General features: G+C 42.6%; 1 protein-coding gene across 4 annotated transcripts in view; it reads right to left on the bottom strand.

Annotated features, from left to right (window-relative positions):
* The window catches only part of ADGRF2 (adhesion G protein-coupled receptor F2), a 57,479-nt gene that overhangs the window by 33,408 nt on the left and 8,666 nt on the right, over positions 1-15,405 (bottom strand). For 3 of the 4 annotated variants that reach the window (XM_046006832.1, XM_046006837.1, XM_046006836.1), the window contains exon 1: positions 7,262-7,453. The exons of the other annotated variant lie outside the window; for it this stretch is intronic. The gene's annotated coding sequence lies outside the window, so the exon portion shown is untranslated. Of the gene's footprint in view, positions 1-7,261; positions 7,454-15,405 lie in introns of those variants that run through there. 4 annotated transcript variants of the gene reach the window in all.

Raw genomic sequence — 15,405 nt, 5'->3', positions numbered from 1 at the left:
ATAAGTATTCCCCTTGAGGTATACATAATATGCTTTATGGCAAAAGTCATAAACTATGTCAAGATATCATAAACGCTCCCTGTGGGAATTTGGGGGACCATCCCAAACAAGCTGACTTTTGGCGTGGAACTTGCAGGAGGCAAGGAAGAACAGTATTCCAGGCAGGGAAACTGCAGGTCTAAAGGAGGAATTATGTCAAGGGTTTGGGATGACTGGGAAGATCACAGTGTCGGAATATCAGGTGTGCGCTGGGAAGATCATCCGCTAAAACCGTGTTGATGCCCAAGTGAGATGGGTTATGCGCCCCAGGAAAGCAATGGAATATTCTTCCATGGACAACCAGGAGCCATCAGATCCTCTAGTGACAGGATCCGATTTCATTTAAGGAATATTATTCTACCAACAGCATAGAGATAGGAGAGAAAGCAGAGATGAGGGCAAAGAAGCCAGTGGAGAGGCCACACTTTAATCCAAGTGAACAGTTGTAAAGACCAGAACCATGGCAATGGCATTTGGGTGGATTCAAAAGACCTGATGACTAAAAGAGCAAGAAGAAGCAGTGAAGAGGTGAATACTATCAAAATTAGGGGCGCCTGGGTGGCTCAGTGGATTAGGCCGCTGCCTTCGGCTCGGGTCATGATCTCAGGGTCCTGGGATCAAGCCCTTCATTGGGCTCTCTGCTCCACGGGGAGCCTGCTTCCTCCTCTCTCTCTGCCTGCCTCTCTGCCTACTTGTGATCTCTGTCTGTCAAATAAATAAATAAAATCTTTAAAAAAAAAATTAAGTTTAGAAGAATAAGCAAAATTTAGGGAAGAAAGCATATGTGAAAAATGTAGCAGAGAAAAACATGATGTTTCTAGACTGAGCAAGCACCTGAGGGAGTTTTGATGACATCAATCGAAAGGAAGTATAAGAGAAGCAAAATAAGTGAGCTAACTGGGCTAAACATTTAGGTAGTACTTATAGGGAAAAATTTGTCTCAGGATTGATGTATTTCCATCAATGCAAATTTTCTGCTACTTTATCATCTATCAGCTTTCCCTAGACTTCAGCACTTCTTTTTTTCAATAAAAGTCCTGCTAGTCTCATGGTCGTGGAACACATGGAGCCATAATGCTCTATGCTTCTGCAAAAGCCTCCCCGAACTCTCACACCTACATGAGTGAAGACGCAGAAGTGAACAAGCCCTCCATAAAAATGCATAATAATTAATTATCATAAAGTAACTGTTAGAAGATTAAAATGCATAACAGTCTCATCACCTAAGAATGATTTCTGAACTGTGGGTGTCTATAAAAGTATTAAATTTGAATTTTATATAGTATAAATCCTCATGATTATGTTCATGGATGAGAAATAATTCCACTTTCTAGTCACAGAAGGAGAATATTATTTTTTTTAATATTTTATTTATTTGACAGAGAGAAATCACAACTAGGCAGAGAGGCAGGCAGAGAGAGAGGAGGAAGCAGGCTCCCTGCCGAGCAGAGAGTCCGATGTGCGGCTCGATCCCAGGACCCCGGGACCACGACCGGAGCCGAAGGCAGAGGCCTTAACGCACTGAGCCACCCAGGTGCCCCGAAGGAGAATATTAAAGTGAGAAATTTTTTTTTTTTTAAGATTTTATTTATTTATTTGACAGAGAGAGATCACAAGTAGGCAGAGAGGCGGGCAGAGAGAGGAGGAAGCAGGCTCCCCGCGGAGCAGAGAGCCCAATGAAGGGCTTGATCCCAGGACCCTGAGATCATGACCTGAGCCGAAGGCAGCGGCTTAATCCACTGAGCCACCCAGACACCCCTAAAGTGAGAAATTTTTTAAAGAGTGCCCTTACCCTTACTCATCAGCATTGCAGCGGAGGGATCAAAAATGGGGATTTCGGGGCACCTCGGTGGCTCAGTGGGTTAAAGCCTCAAGTCTCTTCTGCCCAAGGACCAGATTATAAACAAATCCCGCTTTGAATAGAAACACCGATGTCTTGACTCTTTACTCACTCATTGAATCATCCCAATGAGACCAAATTAGAATAAGTTTCTTTTTTTTTTTTTTTTTTTAAAGATTTTATTTATTTATTTGACAGAGAGAGATCACAAGTAGGCAGAGAGGCAGGAGGAAGCAGGCTCCCTGCGGAGCAGAGAACCCGATGCGGGGCTCGATCCCAGGACCCTGAGATCATGACCTGAGCCGAAGGCAGCGGCTTAATCCACTGAGCCACCCAGGCGTCCCTAGAATAAGTTTCAAAATGGCTTTGACGGATGAGATCCCAGGAAAAGGACAGCAGGCAAAGAGAACCAAGATATGGTGGGCTCAGGTGAATAAGGCAGAGCAGCTCAGGCACAGCTAGCATTTTGAAGGAAATCAAGAGCTTCTGGATAAATCCACTAGGAAAAGTCGGTACTGAAAGTATTTAGGATGAGTACACAAAGACCGAGACACTCACGGGTAGCAGTACACACTGAGCAGTTGTGAAACTAGGTTGGCACAGATGTAACTGTGTTTTGCACTAGAACTGAATCTAATCAGCACTGGAACCCTATTTGAGCCGATGATGGAAACTAGGTCTCTTTTGGTCAGTTCAAGATTTGATCCTTCTTTTCCTCTTCGTTTCTCCCTAGGGATGATATATTTTCTCAATGGTCAAAAACTACCTGGATTAGATCTAGTCTCTGCACCCTCCCAGGGGCATGGAGAACTTCTCCTCTGTCTTCATCTGCTCTTCTTCCTCTCTCTTCCTGCTCTGATTCTGAAGGAATCACAGAGCCTTGCTCTCCCCTAAAGTCCAGTTCTTGCTACAGGAAGCCCAGTCTTCTTTTGGGGACAAGCTGGAAACATGGCACAATTCAGCCATTTTGCACTAGCTCTGTGCATCTCCTGCTTTTCTTCACTGATCACCCGCCCTACCATCCCCAGAATACAGACTCCCTGGTCATCAGCAACCCAATGCCCCTGGAGACAAGAGGACCTCCCATGGGTAACTCAGGGGCATGGAGGACTCAAATTTGAGAGCCACAGCACCAGGGACCATCACAAAAGGTCTGTACCCTGAAGCTCACCTCACACAGGAGTGATAGCACCATGCTCTTTCAGCTGCAAGACAATTTGAGACTGCTTCAGACTCTCAGAATTCTCCCCGGACCCTTCAGGAGAAAGCCCCTTCGAAGACAAGACTGAGATAGAATTTCCTGCAAGCCAGTTGTGGCGGGAGGTGTGACTCAGTCTGCTAACCAATTTAGAGAATTTCTTCATGGAAACGTGAAAATGTATACTTGCTGCAACTAGAACATTATTTCTAGAAGGGACCTTCATTCATGGTATTTATTCAAATACATTATTTAACGCCTAACAACTTACAAGGCCTGCTTTGATACGGACAGAATTTTTGTTTTGTTGTTAAATAGATTTAATTTGTATTTTGCTATACAGAACTTTCAAAAGAACAGAAAAATTCCCCATCATTCCATTCTTTAAAAACAAAGATGTAATTTGAAAAATAGCTCTAATGGGGGGCACCTGGTGGCTCATCTGGTTAAGCATCTGAATCCTGGTTTTTGTTTTGAGATCAAGCCCCACGTCAGGCTCCACACTTAGCACAGAGTCTGCTTGAGACTCTGTCTTTCCCTCTCTCTACCCCTGCATTCCCCTCCCAAGTAAATTAAAAAAAAAAAAAAAAACTTTTTAAAAAAGAAAAAAAGCTATAATGGGAAATAAAGACTTTAACTTCTCAACAGCCAGATGTTCTCGAATTTAGCCATTCAGAACTCAATTTGCATTTCTTTTGGAAGAATACACTGGACACCTATTATGATTATTATTTTAAAACTTTTACCTAACCAGCCCCCACAGCACCCATGTGGGTCTGGAAACTGCTTACATCTCTCATGTTTACTGTGCATGAAGCCGTTTTAAAGATAGTCCCAACCAGTCCTCACCCCAGGGATTGTCAAACTTCCATAGAAGAAAAGAAGGGGGGCTCACTCTCTTCTTGAGAAGCGGACAAAGAGCAGCCCATAGCAATCATTTCTGACTTTGTTCCCAAAGGAGTTTGAAAAAACTTGCCAATGTCTGGATGCCAGTGTAGAACCACTGAAGCGGAATCTCTGGCAGTAAGGGTCAGACACTAATATTTCTCCAAAAGCTTTTTATTTTATTTGGAATAATTTCAGAACTACTGAAAAGTTGAAAGAATGGTACAGTGAACGCCTACACACCTTTTCACCTAGATCACATTAATTGTTAACATTCAGGGATGAATGAGTTTTTAAAAACTCTCCAGGTAATACTAATACACAGAATTGAGACCAATCCCCAGTGATATGTAACTGAGAAGAACTCAACTACAAAAAGAAGGACAGTGCACAATGGAACAGATAGACCAAGAAGGAAAACGACTTTTTTTAAAAAAGTCCTGGGGATGCTCCGAACCCTCTATTTCATGCCCTAGAATCTTTCTAATAAAGTCACCATTGGGACTTAAAGTAGTGTGATTTGGAATCCTGTTCATTGTAATCAAGTGATTCAAGAATGATACTCAAAGACGGCATGATTCTACAGACCCCCCCTAACTAGAAATAAAACCAGAGTCTATTGGCTTGTGAGATCATGATTACATTAAGAGAAATACATGTTTTAAAAAACACACAGAAGGGGGCACCTGGGTGGCTCAGAGGGTTAGAGCTTCTGCCTTTGGCCCAGGTCATGATCCCAGGGTCCTGGGATCGAGCCCCACATCAGACTCTCTGCTCAGTGGGGAGCCTACTTCCTCCTCTCTCTCTGCCTGCCTCTCTGCCTACTTGTGATCTCTGTCAAACAAACAAACAAATAAATAAATAAAAGACACACAGAAGGCTTGAGAGATCAAGAATATGTTAAGAGAAACACATTTTTAAAAAAACATACACAGAAGCCATGAGTACCCAAGATAATGGGATTGAAGATAATTAGACCACATGCTAAACTATGGTTTTGTGGCAGTAGCCAGTGTGTTCTAAAGCAGACTGTTTTTCCACTAGTGAATTAAGTCCAGTCTTGCATAATGCAGGTGCAGTACCAAGTCGGGAAGGGCTGGTGGCAGTGGGAGTGCTCTGCCCCCGGGGTGAGAACTAAGTATTTTATCAGTGAGGCAGTTTAGAATCACTGTAACATGCTGATAATAAAAGGGAGACTGACTTTTAGTCGGTTTTGTTATTTTTTTAGACATGTTTGGAAATATTGTTCTCCATAGACACTGCAACCCATTATGGCCCAGACCCAGGACAAACCAGGTCCACCCCAGACCTCGTGCCCCCACTCCCAGGTCTAATTTTAGAAAGACCAAGCAGTCACCCGGCTCCACACTGTCCCCTGATCTCAGTATCTTTGAATAAGAATCTAGGATTCTATTTACAAATTTTCATTCATTTTGCAAAAAGACAATGATCTGTAACTCTATATCATGCAAATACAGTCAGAACAGGACTTGGGCTAGTGCCCTTTTAGGATACAAACCCTACAGGCATAAAGTATGCATTTTGCAGTCTTTCTTTTTTTCTTTTTAACTTTCTAATTTTTTTTTAGATATTTATTTATTTATTTATTTGACAGAGAGAAAGACAGAAAGAAAGAAGGAATACAAGCAGGGGGAGTGGGAGAGGGAGAAGCAGGCTTCCCGCAGAGCAGGGAGCCTGATGCCGGGCTCAATGCGGGGCTCAATGCAGGACTCAATCCCAGGACTCTAGGATTATGACCTGAGCTGGAGGCAGACACTTAAGTACTGAGCCACCCAGGCGCCCCACTCAATGTTTTGCCGTCTTCTAAGTCTAATTATTTGCCCAGCAAAGTACTTGAAATCATTTCTCTGAGCTACAAATAAGTTGATGTTTCCAAACTCAAAGAATAGAAATGAACTTGGAAAAAGGAAATTGAAATCAGTAAACCAAAGATAACGTGAGATAAACTCAAGCCTCACTCTTTTGTCCGTGAGTTTCCTGTAGAAGGGGAAAAACACACTTTGTCAAAATTCAAATTCAAGAATTCAAAATTCAAACAATAAAATTTTTTTAAAGATGTATTTATTTATTTTACTTATTATTTATTTATTATGTGACAGAGAGCATGAGCAGGGAAAAAGAGGGAGAAGCAGGCTCCCTGCTGAGCAGAGAGCCCAAGGGGCTTGATCCCAGGATCCTGGGAACCATGACCTGAGCCAAAGGCAGCCTCTTCACCAAATGAGCCACTTGGGTGCCCCAGAATAAAAGTTTTTAAGCAAAACTAAACTCTCAAAATTTACACTCAAGAAATAGCGATTCTTCTTTTTGCAAAGAGCCAAGCATCCACCACAGCAGTGTTTCAAGGAATGCTGTGAAAGTCAATGCCAACACAGGCTTTTGGGCACCCTCTCCCCTTTGCAAAAATAGGCACAATGCAGACAAGCTTATGAACTGAGCGAAATCTCCCCAAAGGCTACCTTTCTCCTGAGAAAGTCTGATCTGAAGAAAATAAAGTTCAGGATCAAATTCTTAATGTCATAGGTTAGTTGTTGGAACTGCAGGACTTTTTTTTTGTGAAGGTATAAACATATTCCTCTGTTTTCAGGGAGACTTTAAAGTGATGATGCCTACTTATTAAAAGTCTAAATTATAGATAAACATTACAAAGGCTGACGAGGGGAAATAATGATTAAAAAACAGTTAATTCCGTTCTGTATTTGCTTAATTATTTTTAGGTCATCAGAAAAAATCATTTTTAGGTCATCAGAACTTAATCGTTTTTAGTTTATCAGAAAAAATAGTAATTTCTTTAAAGATTCCTATTTCCTGGACTCTGATATCTGGATGGGACCAGAGGAGCAGAGGGTAATAAAAACAAAATATTTTCATACCCAGGCGCCTGGGTGGCTCAGTGGGTTAAGCTGCTGTCTTCAGCTCAGGTCATGATCTCAGGGTCCTGGGATAGAGTCCCACATCGGGCTCTCTGCTCAGCAGGGAGCCTGCTTCCCTTCCTCTCTCTCTGCCTGCCTCTCTGCCTACTTGTGATCTCTCTCTGTCAAATAAATAAATAAAATCTTTAAAAAAAATATTTTCATACCAGGCTAAAGAGCTTATTGAATTACATAAAGCGCCTCCAAAGAACCAAATTCTTTTTTATTACTTATTCACTGTGTATATTATTAATGAAACCCCAAATTAACAAAGCCTCCCAACTGGAGAATCATAATAGGTTGCTCATCTCTGAAATTCCTCTCCAAAGGAAGTCACTGGAAGGAGAAGGAGGATGTGGGAGTACTCACTGTGGCTACCCGACAGCAAAGTCACTGGCACACACGTCCCACTCTCTGGCAGCTAAAGAAACGGGTGTCAGTGGCTTTCCTTTATGGTATCTTGCAACAAATCAGCAGTCTGGGCTCCTGCAGCTCTGAGCAGACAACGTAGCCCCAAATGGCGGATTCTTAAACTGAGGCATCCAGGCTGGGCCTGGCCCTGGTGCCAGCAGCCAGCCCCACATACAGGAGCCCTGCAGCCCGACAGACAAGCCCTGCGTGGGAGTAGCTCCTGCAGTGGGAGGGGCCCGGTGCCGGAGAATGGGTGAGTCATGTACTAGGTGATCCACACACAGACTCTCACAAAAAGCAAAGGCTTCCCTTTTTAGCAAGGGAACCAAGACTACAGCGGTGGCGCGGGATCTGTGGTAGCCGCCGTGCCTATAAACATACTTATGAATCTGCCTACATCTGAAAACGGGGTATTATGGAAAAGACAAGTATCTGTGCCTGCAGCTCTGTCTTTGGCTGGCTTGCGGGTCACTGGGATTATGATAGTCTGGATCTCTTGTTGTTCCCGGTAGTCCCTACATCCAGGCACGAGGTACCATTGCAATTCCTAACCTCTCTGTGGGTGGATGGGGTCATGCAAGCTGTTCTGCCATGGTGACCAGCAATTCAAAATGGTAGCCTGGGTCTCCAAATGACTGTAAGAAGCAGAGGGCCTTGCTGACCTGTGATGGGCATGAGCCAAAACCTACTCCTTATTGTTCTTAGTCCCTGGAATTTGGGAGCTATTTGTTACCTCAGCATAACCCAGCCTCTACTGACTAACACAAGGACCAAGGCTCTTGGAAGACAACATGGGCAGTGATGTATTTTTCTAACTTTGAAACACTCAAAACTCTTTTTTAATTTTTTTAAAAGCATTCATGGACTTTCTAGTTCTCCCCAAAAGCTCATGCTTCAAACACCACACTTATGATTATTTATAGAGTGGCATTCTTCAAAACCCTCACTAGAAAGTTCTTACAACCTTGTGAAAGACACCCCTTATTTTTAATCCCAACACTCTTTCAGCCTCTTTTGCTTAGATAGTTCTTGATCTTCTAAAGAGTGGCAAGAAATTTGAGAATTGCCTTTGAGGCTGAAATTCATCAAGTCCATCCATCAAATGGGGAAATTCAATATTTTTGTTGTATATATACAATGTGTCCAATGCACCATATAGTGGTAGATATATTGACTTACGTGAAATATGACTCTGATGTCTCAGGGCTCACACTCTAGTTGGAAAGAGAAGAAACATACATGTGAAAATGGACAAGGCCTCCTTTGTGAAGAACTGAAGCAGTTAGTCCGATGCAAGTGTAAGTGGATGGAGGCTGGTGGTCAGGGCCACCTCATGGAGCCTGCAGGGCTGGGCCAGGACACAGCCATTTATAGGGATGATCAAAGTTTAGGCAGCAGGAAAAAATGAAGCTTGTTCATAGTTCATTTGTTCAGTAAACTTTTATTGAGCATCTACTAGAGACCGGGAATGTAAAAGTTGGTAATGTTCTTAAAGATCATCCAAGGCTAACCTCCCACTGCACCATGAGAAAACCAACTTGACTATTCTTACCTGAGACTCTCAACTTTTTAAAAGGTAAGTAAGTACTGGCCTACACTAAATAAAGCAGAGCTCACAAGCATGCCTTCATCCTCCTCACCCATCACGCCCTGACTCACACCCCTCAACGTTATACGCTGGTAATGCCTTACTGAGTGTTTTCGTCATGTTATTTCAAGTGTCCAAGCCTCCGTGTAAGCTGTGCTCCATGCCTAGATCAACTTTTCCCACCTCTGCCTGCTGGCTAACTCCTTGTCCTCAGCCAGGATTCAACCCCATGGGCTCTTTCTTCACAGAATCTCCTCCAAAGACTGAGGTGAAACTGAGTACCCTTCCTTTTGCACACACATACTTATCACTAATTTTGCCATGTTGGAATCTGATTCTTCCCCTCTGAAGTCATCTTCACCAGGGTTGCAACCTAGCCCGTCTTGTTCATCTTGCTCTAGTTTACAAATTGGTTTACATCCCTTTTCCATCCCACTGGCCTCTTCTACAGTCTGAGAGGCCTCCACCCATCCCCACCCACAGCTTCGCCTGGCTGACTCACTCTAGTCCTCAGGGGTTTCCTGCACTGCTGGACCTTCCGTGAGGAACCACCCCTGCCCAGTTCCCTGCTTCGCCCACCATGGTCCATGATGCACAAGAGCAGTGCCACCACACCATGTAGGTTTCAGTTCACACGTCATCTCCTCAGAGAAACATTCCCTGATCTGGCAGTCATTATTTCCCTGCCCAAGGTCATTCTGTCTTCTTTCTTGTCCCAAATCTACATTTGATGATTCACAACTATTTTGAACAGGTTGTGGCAATACAGGTCTTCTTTTCTGGTCACTGAATTAAATGTGGGCAGGTGACTGTGTTCAGTGAGTTTTAAGGGAAAGTCCACTGGGAGATGACAGAGTTCCAGGAAGAATTTTCTCCTGACACAATGAAGGTGATAGTCTAGGGAGGGAGAGGAAGTTATCTTCCCTCCTTTTCCCCACCTCTTTCTCCTTCTGCCTTTTGGAACTATAAGAAGATGTAATGTCTGCAGCTATGGCAGCCATCTTGCAACCATGAGGCTGAGGAAAATTCCAATATGTTTAGGAGAAGAAAATGGATAGAAAAAGCCTTTGTCCTTAATGATGCCACTAAATTACTGAAATCAATAACATCTGGCTTTTTAAAATAATTAAGTCTCCTTATGCCATTGTTAAGTTTTCTATTACTCACAACCAAAGTAATTTAGTTGATACTCCTAACCCCCTATCTTAAGTACCATTTATTTTTCTAATATATACCACTACTCAAAATTATCATGCTTATTAGAACACTATTGGTTTATTGTCTTCCCCCGCTAGAAGCTAAGGACCTTGGGGGCAAGAACCTTGTCAGTTTTATCACTGCTATATTTCTAGAAGCTAAAATGGTGCCTGCCACTTGGTAGGAGATCAAAAATCTGTTACCCACGTGATTGCATAAATGAATATCTCCAGTAACAACTCTGTCTCTTTTCTGTCTCTTACAGCAGACTGTGAGCTGCTTTAGATCAGAAACCCAGATTTTATTTATTTTTATTTCCCCTAAAACAGACTGTTTGAGATACAGCAGATAATTAATAAACATTGAATGAATAGTGACATGTTTTCTGGACCCTCTCTTGAATAACCGCCCTCCACTTAGAATACAATTGCCAAACATCCAATATTGGACACCTTGGCAAAAGAAGTCTAGACTGTTGTTTTGTGTGTGTGCATGTGTGTGTGCATGTGTTTTAAAATTTTATTTATTTATTTATTTATTTTAGAGAGAGAGAGCAGGGGGTAGAAGCAGAGGGAGAGGGAGAAGGAGAGAAGCAGACTCCACTCTGAGCAGGGAGCCAGACGCAGGGCTCGATTCCACAACCCTGAGATCCTGAACTGAGCCTAAATCAAGAGTTAGACGCTCAACCTACCAAGCCACCCGGGCAGCCCTGGACAGTTGTTTTAGGGTAGTTCAGCTTACAAGAGAATTTTACAATAAAGTCTTAACCTGGAAAAAGATCTTAGAAATTAGACTTGTAGACCAAACTTCAGATTAAATACTTCCAGTAATGAAGAGCAGAGCCCCTCAGGAAGCAGGGCTCACAATCCCGTTGCAGTGACATTATTCCCTGAGTGGGCTCATATAGGCTTCTTTGGGATTGACAGCTATGGTTGAGCTGTTACCTACTCATCTTGTCTTTGTAACCCAACCCAGAAAGAAATGCCTTCTCCATGTCTGCACACAAACCGATGGACCTGGCAGGGATAAATGTGCCATATGTCACTGACTCGAAGACCCCATTGATTGTAAGATTCCCCTTGTTTTATGGCCCACTAAGAAAAAAGAAAGCAGACAATTAATCTCTAAACAATGATATAAGACTATGAGACTGTCAGCTGAGAAAAGGAGGCAAAACTGACAAAGAATAAAATATTTATTTGGAGTCTCAGAATTACATTTGGGAGAACACAGATTCCAGAGTTACCAGAAAAGTGTCCCACTTTTATATAGGGAAAACCCTTAGGTTTCTCTGAAAAAGAGGGATAGGATAGTTACACAAGTTAGACAAAGAAGAAAAGAGGAAAAAACGCTGCTAGTTTGGTGCTGATCAGTTGAGCTACTTTTGATTACCACCTCATTGATTAATTTATTGGTGGTATCAAACAAAACTGTCCTTGGAATGTATTAATTAACTTCACTGTCGTCATTTGATCAGAATGCCAGTTGCTTTGTTGAAAATTCATGAGCAACTGCTTTTGAAACGATTTCTGTTGTTGCCCAGCTTAAGAGCCCATTGGTGTGAAAGGAAAATGGAGCTTCAAAATGGAGTCTCTCATGTCCCAAAACCTTATACAATCCCACAGAACAATAAGACAATATATCTCAATTCCAGAGGTGCATCTTATAATAGATAAAATATAAAATATGGTAGTTTTACTTTAAAATAATAAATATAGAATTCCACATCCCCTCCATGCAGTGTGGTTAATCCTGCTGTGATTCACTGCAAGGTCCTTTTATCCACAATCCTGGATGACTAATGACATTTGCTCTCTTCAAAGCACTGTTGTAACTTCTCCCCACCCCTCGTTACCATCCTTACTTCACATTTTACAGAGAAAATAGAAGCCATCAGATGAGAACTCTACCCATTTCTCACCTCCACTCCACACGCACTCCCACCTTCTCCTCCTTCCCTCTTGCTATGTTAGAGGAAATGTCTGTCCTCCTGTCAAAACATGTCCTTTCCCAGGAGTTCTATCCCTTCTCAGGCTTTTTCAAGGATGGCATTCCTTTAGATTTCCTATTTCCTGCCTCATCAATCTTTTCTTCCATAATGGGTAATCCCATTAACGCTCAAATATGTTCAAGTATCATCCTAAAACAAAACAACAATCTTGCTTTGTTCCTGTTTTCCCACTGACTCTGACCCAGGTCTTCCTTCCCAGCTAACCCTCTTCTGAGAAGGTTGCCGTTTCCCAACCTTTGGGTCTCCCCCGGTTCAGTTTTCTCCTCATGCCACTGCAGCCAATGTAGAAAGGTCACCAATGTTCTCCAACTTAATAAATCAACCTATCAACTCTGTTCTCTTCGCACTTGATCTCCTGGCAGCACTCAACTCAGTTGACCACTTCTCACTTTTTTGAAACACCTTTTAAAACTTATTATTTTGGTAAATATAAACATATATAAAATTCAGGGATGCATTAGTGGCTCAGTTGGTTAAGTGTCTGCCTTTGGCTCAGGCCATGATCCCGGGGTCCTAGGATCAAGCCCTGTATCTAGCTCCTTGCTCAGTGAGGAGCCTCCTTCTCCCTCTGCCTGCCACTCCCCCTGCTTGTGCTCTCTCTGTCTCTCTCTCTCTCTCTGACAGATAAACAAAATCTTAATAAATAAAATTTACGATCGTAACCATTTTAAACATTCAATAGTGTTAAGTATATTCACATTTTTGTGCAATAGATCTCTAGAAATTTTTCATCTTACAAAACTAAAACTTAACACTCAATTTCTCCCTCTTCCCAGCTGCTGGTAACCACCCTTCTACTCTCTGTTTCTATGAGTTTGGTTCTCTGGATACCTCACATATTGTGGAATCATACATTATTTGTCTTTTTGTGACTGGCTTACTTCACTCAGCATAATATCCTCATGGTTTATCCATGTTGTAGCTTCTGTTAGAATATTGTTCCTTTTTAGGTCTGAATAATATTCCATTGTGTATATATACCACATGTTTATCTGTTCATCTACCAATGGACATTTGGGTTGCTGAAATACCCCCTACTTAAATCTATGTGTTCCTCACCTTGTTATTTCCTCTCTGGTCTCTTCTCTATTGACTTCTAAGTTTCCCAAGTCCTCTCTCCTCATCCCTTGACTCACTTTCCTCTTCTCCACCCACCCCACCTCTGTCCTTCCTGGAGTAGCTCATCCACTTCCACAGCCTTGATCTGTGGCCATGTTTCTCCTCAGCTCCACATTCATGTGTCTGCAAGTCCTATCATTTTTTCCTCAAAATACATCTCAAATCTGTCCATTTCTTTCTGTCTCAGCCAGTCCAGGACATCTTTTCCCCTTGGCTACACTAATACAAACAATTTCACGTCATCTCCCTGATATTACTCTTGCCCCTTCAAATCTCTCTTTCAAAAGTCTCCTCAAACATATATTTGATCATATCATTTGCTCTCTTCAAACCACTGATTTAAACTGACTTTCATTGCACTTAGAATAAGGTTCGTGCTCCTCATGCACCCTGCAAGGCCTGGCTGGCCTGGGATATGTCTGCTTCTCCAGCCCTAGTGTGGACCTCTCTTCCTCTAGTCCACTCGGATCTAGACATGAGGACCCAGAGATAGAAAAGTTCCTGCTTTCACGTCCAGCCATTGCATATCCTGTTTCTTCTGCCTAGGACCAATGTTCCATGTCTCTTTGCTGCACTCACTTGCCCCACTGTCTTCTTCCACACACACACACACACACACACACACACACACACCATTCTTCATGGGACTGGCTATTTCTCCTCTCTAGCATGCCAAGTAGACTAGGATGAAGAAAGAGAAGCACCTGGGAGCAAACCTTAAGGAGGCTCTCACTCAGGGAAGTAACAAACCTGCATTTGACTGAGAGTGACAGCCTTCTTAAACCTTGTGTCCTTAGGACCCTCTCCTGCTTTACCTCAGTCCCGCCTTACTCCTCTCTTGGGTCTTAGCTCCAGGATCTCTCTCAGGAAAATCTTCTTTGACTGTTCTCTCTAAATAGGGACCCCCATCCATCTGCCCACCTACCCCATCAACCTGAATTGCAGTACCATTTGTTTCCACTCAGTTCATTTATTCCAAGATATAATTATCTACATATTTATTTGGATGTTGTCTGCTTATCTCCCACTTCCATAGCAAAATCAGAGCTGTACACACACAGTAAATGTTTGGTTGTTAATGCCTTTAATATCCACAATTACTCATCCTCGAAAGAACACTGGTTCAAATTCTATCATCTCTGGTCACCTTCTTCTGCCTTCTGGGGGGGAGCAGAAAGAAGAAGGGAGGAGGGTAAGAGTTGCCACAGGACTGACACGGGAAATACAGTTTCTGTGAGCTCTTCAGATTTCCAAGGGTAAACAAAAGTCAAGGATTACTAAGACCTTCTTGGAAAAAGCCAAAGAAATCTTAACATTTAACCCAATATGTAACATTTAAAGGCCATCTGGTATGACATAATGGCCTCATTTCTGACACAATACAACTTGTGTTTCATACCTAAGAACAACAGTTCACTCTTGACAGGTCAATGGCCCAAAGGACAACCCAAACAATTTACTGACCAAACAAAGTTGAATCTGTTAGACGTGTTGTATGCAGTAAGAGAACACCACCTTGGCAGACTTAGCTGGTTTCTGAAGAGAGAAGTTAGGGGAGGATATTCGTAGAGTTTTCAGGCCTTGAAAATCGGAGAATTGGTTAGGATTGGCCGGTCTACAGCACCAAGACTCGGCTGGATGGGAACAACCCAGCACAGGTCTCCAGCACGTCTTGATGAACAAGCTGCTGTGGTCGATAATAAGCTGTTCTATGTGGAACAGAGCTTATCTTCCAGGGGTAAATATTTCCTGAAGAGCAAGCACCTAAGCTATTTTTGCTTATTTGTGTGTGTGTTACTTCACACTGGGACAGGAAAGAATGTTCAGTTCCAATATTGTTTAACACAGGAAAGAACGTTGGTTTGAATTCTCAGCCATCAAGAAAGCTTATGTCAAGTTCTACAACTCGCCCTCAATTTTAATTTCATTCCCCCTTCTCTGCCCACCCCCTCACGTTTCTTCAACTCTGTTTATGTGGTTGAGAACCTCGTTCCTCATTTTAATCACTAAAGAGGTTTGTAGGCTCAAATTGGATCACCAGGAGATCCTATTATCCTTCTCTTCCAGTCTTATCTACCAGAAAATTGGCCGTCGCTGCCTGTAACTTGAAGAGTCTGGTTGCTGGAAGGAACTGGGATGGCAAATGAGTCCCAGCGGGGCCATGTTTTGTTTTCATTGTATTCATCA

The sequence above is a fragment of the Meles meles genome, chromosome 5 (assembly GCF_922984935.1).
Source record: "Meles meles chromosome 5, mMelMel3.1 paternal haplotype, whole genome shotgun sequence".
Taxonomy (NCBI): domain Eukaryota; kingdom Metazoa; phylum Chordata; class Mammalia; order Carnivora; family Mustelidae; genus Meles; species Meles meles.
The sequence above is the reverse complement of the archived record's forward strand: the minus strand, read 5'-3'. Positions and strand labels throughout refer to the sequence as shown.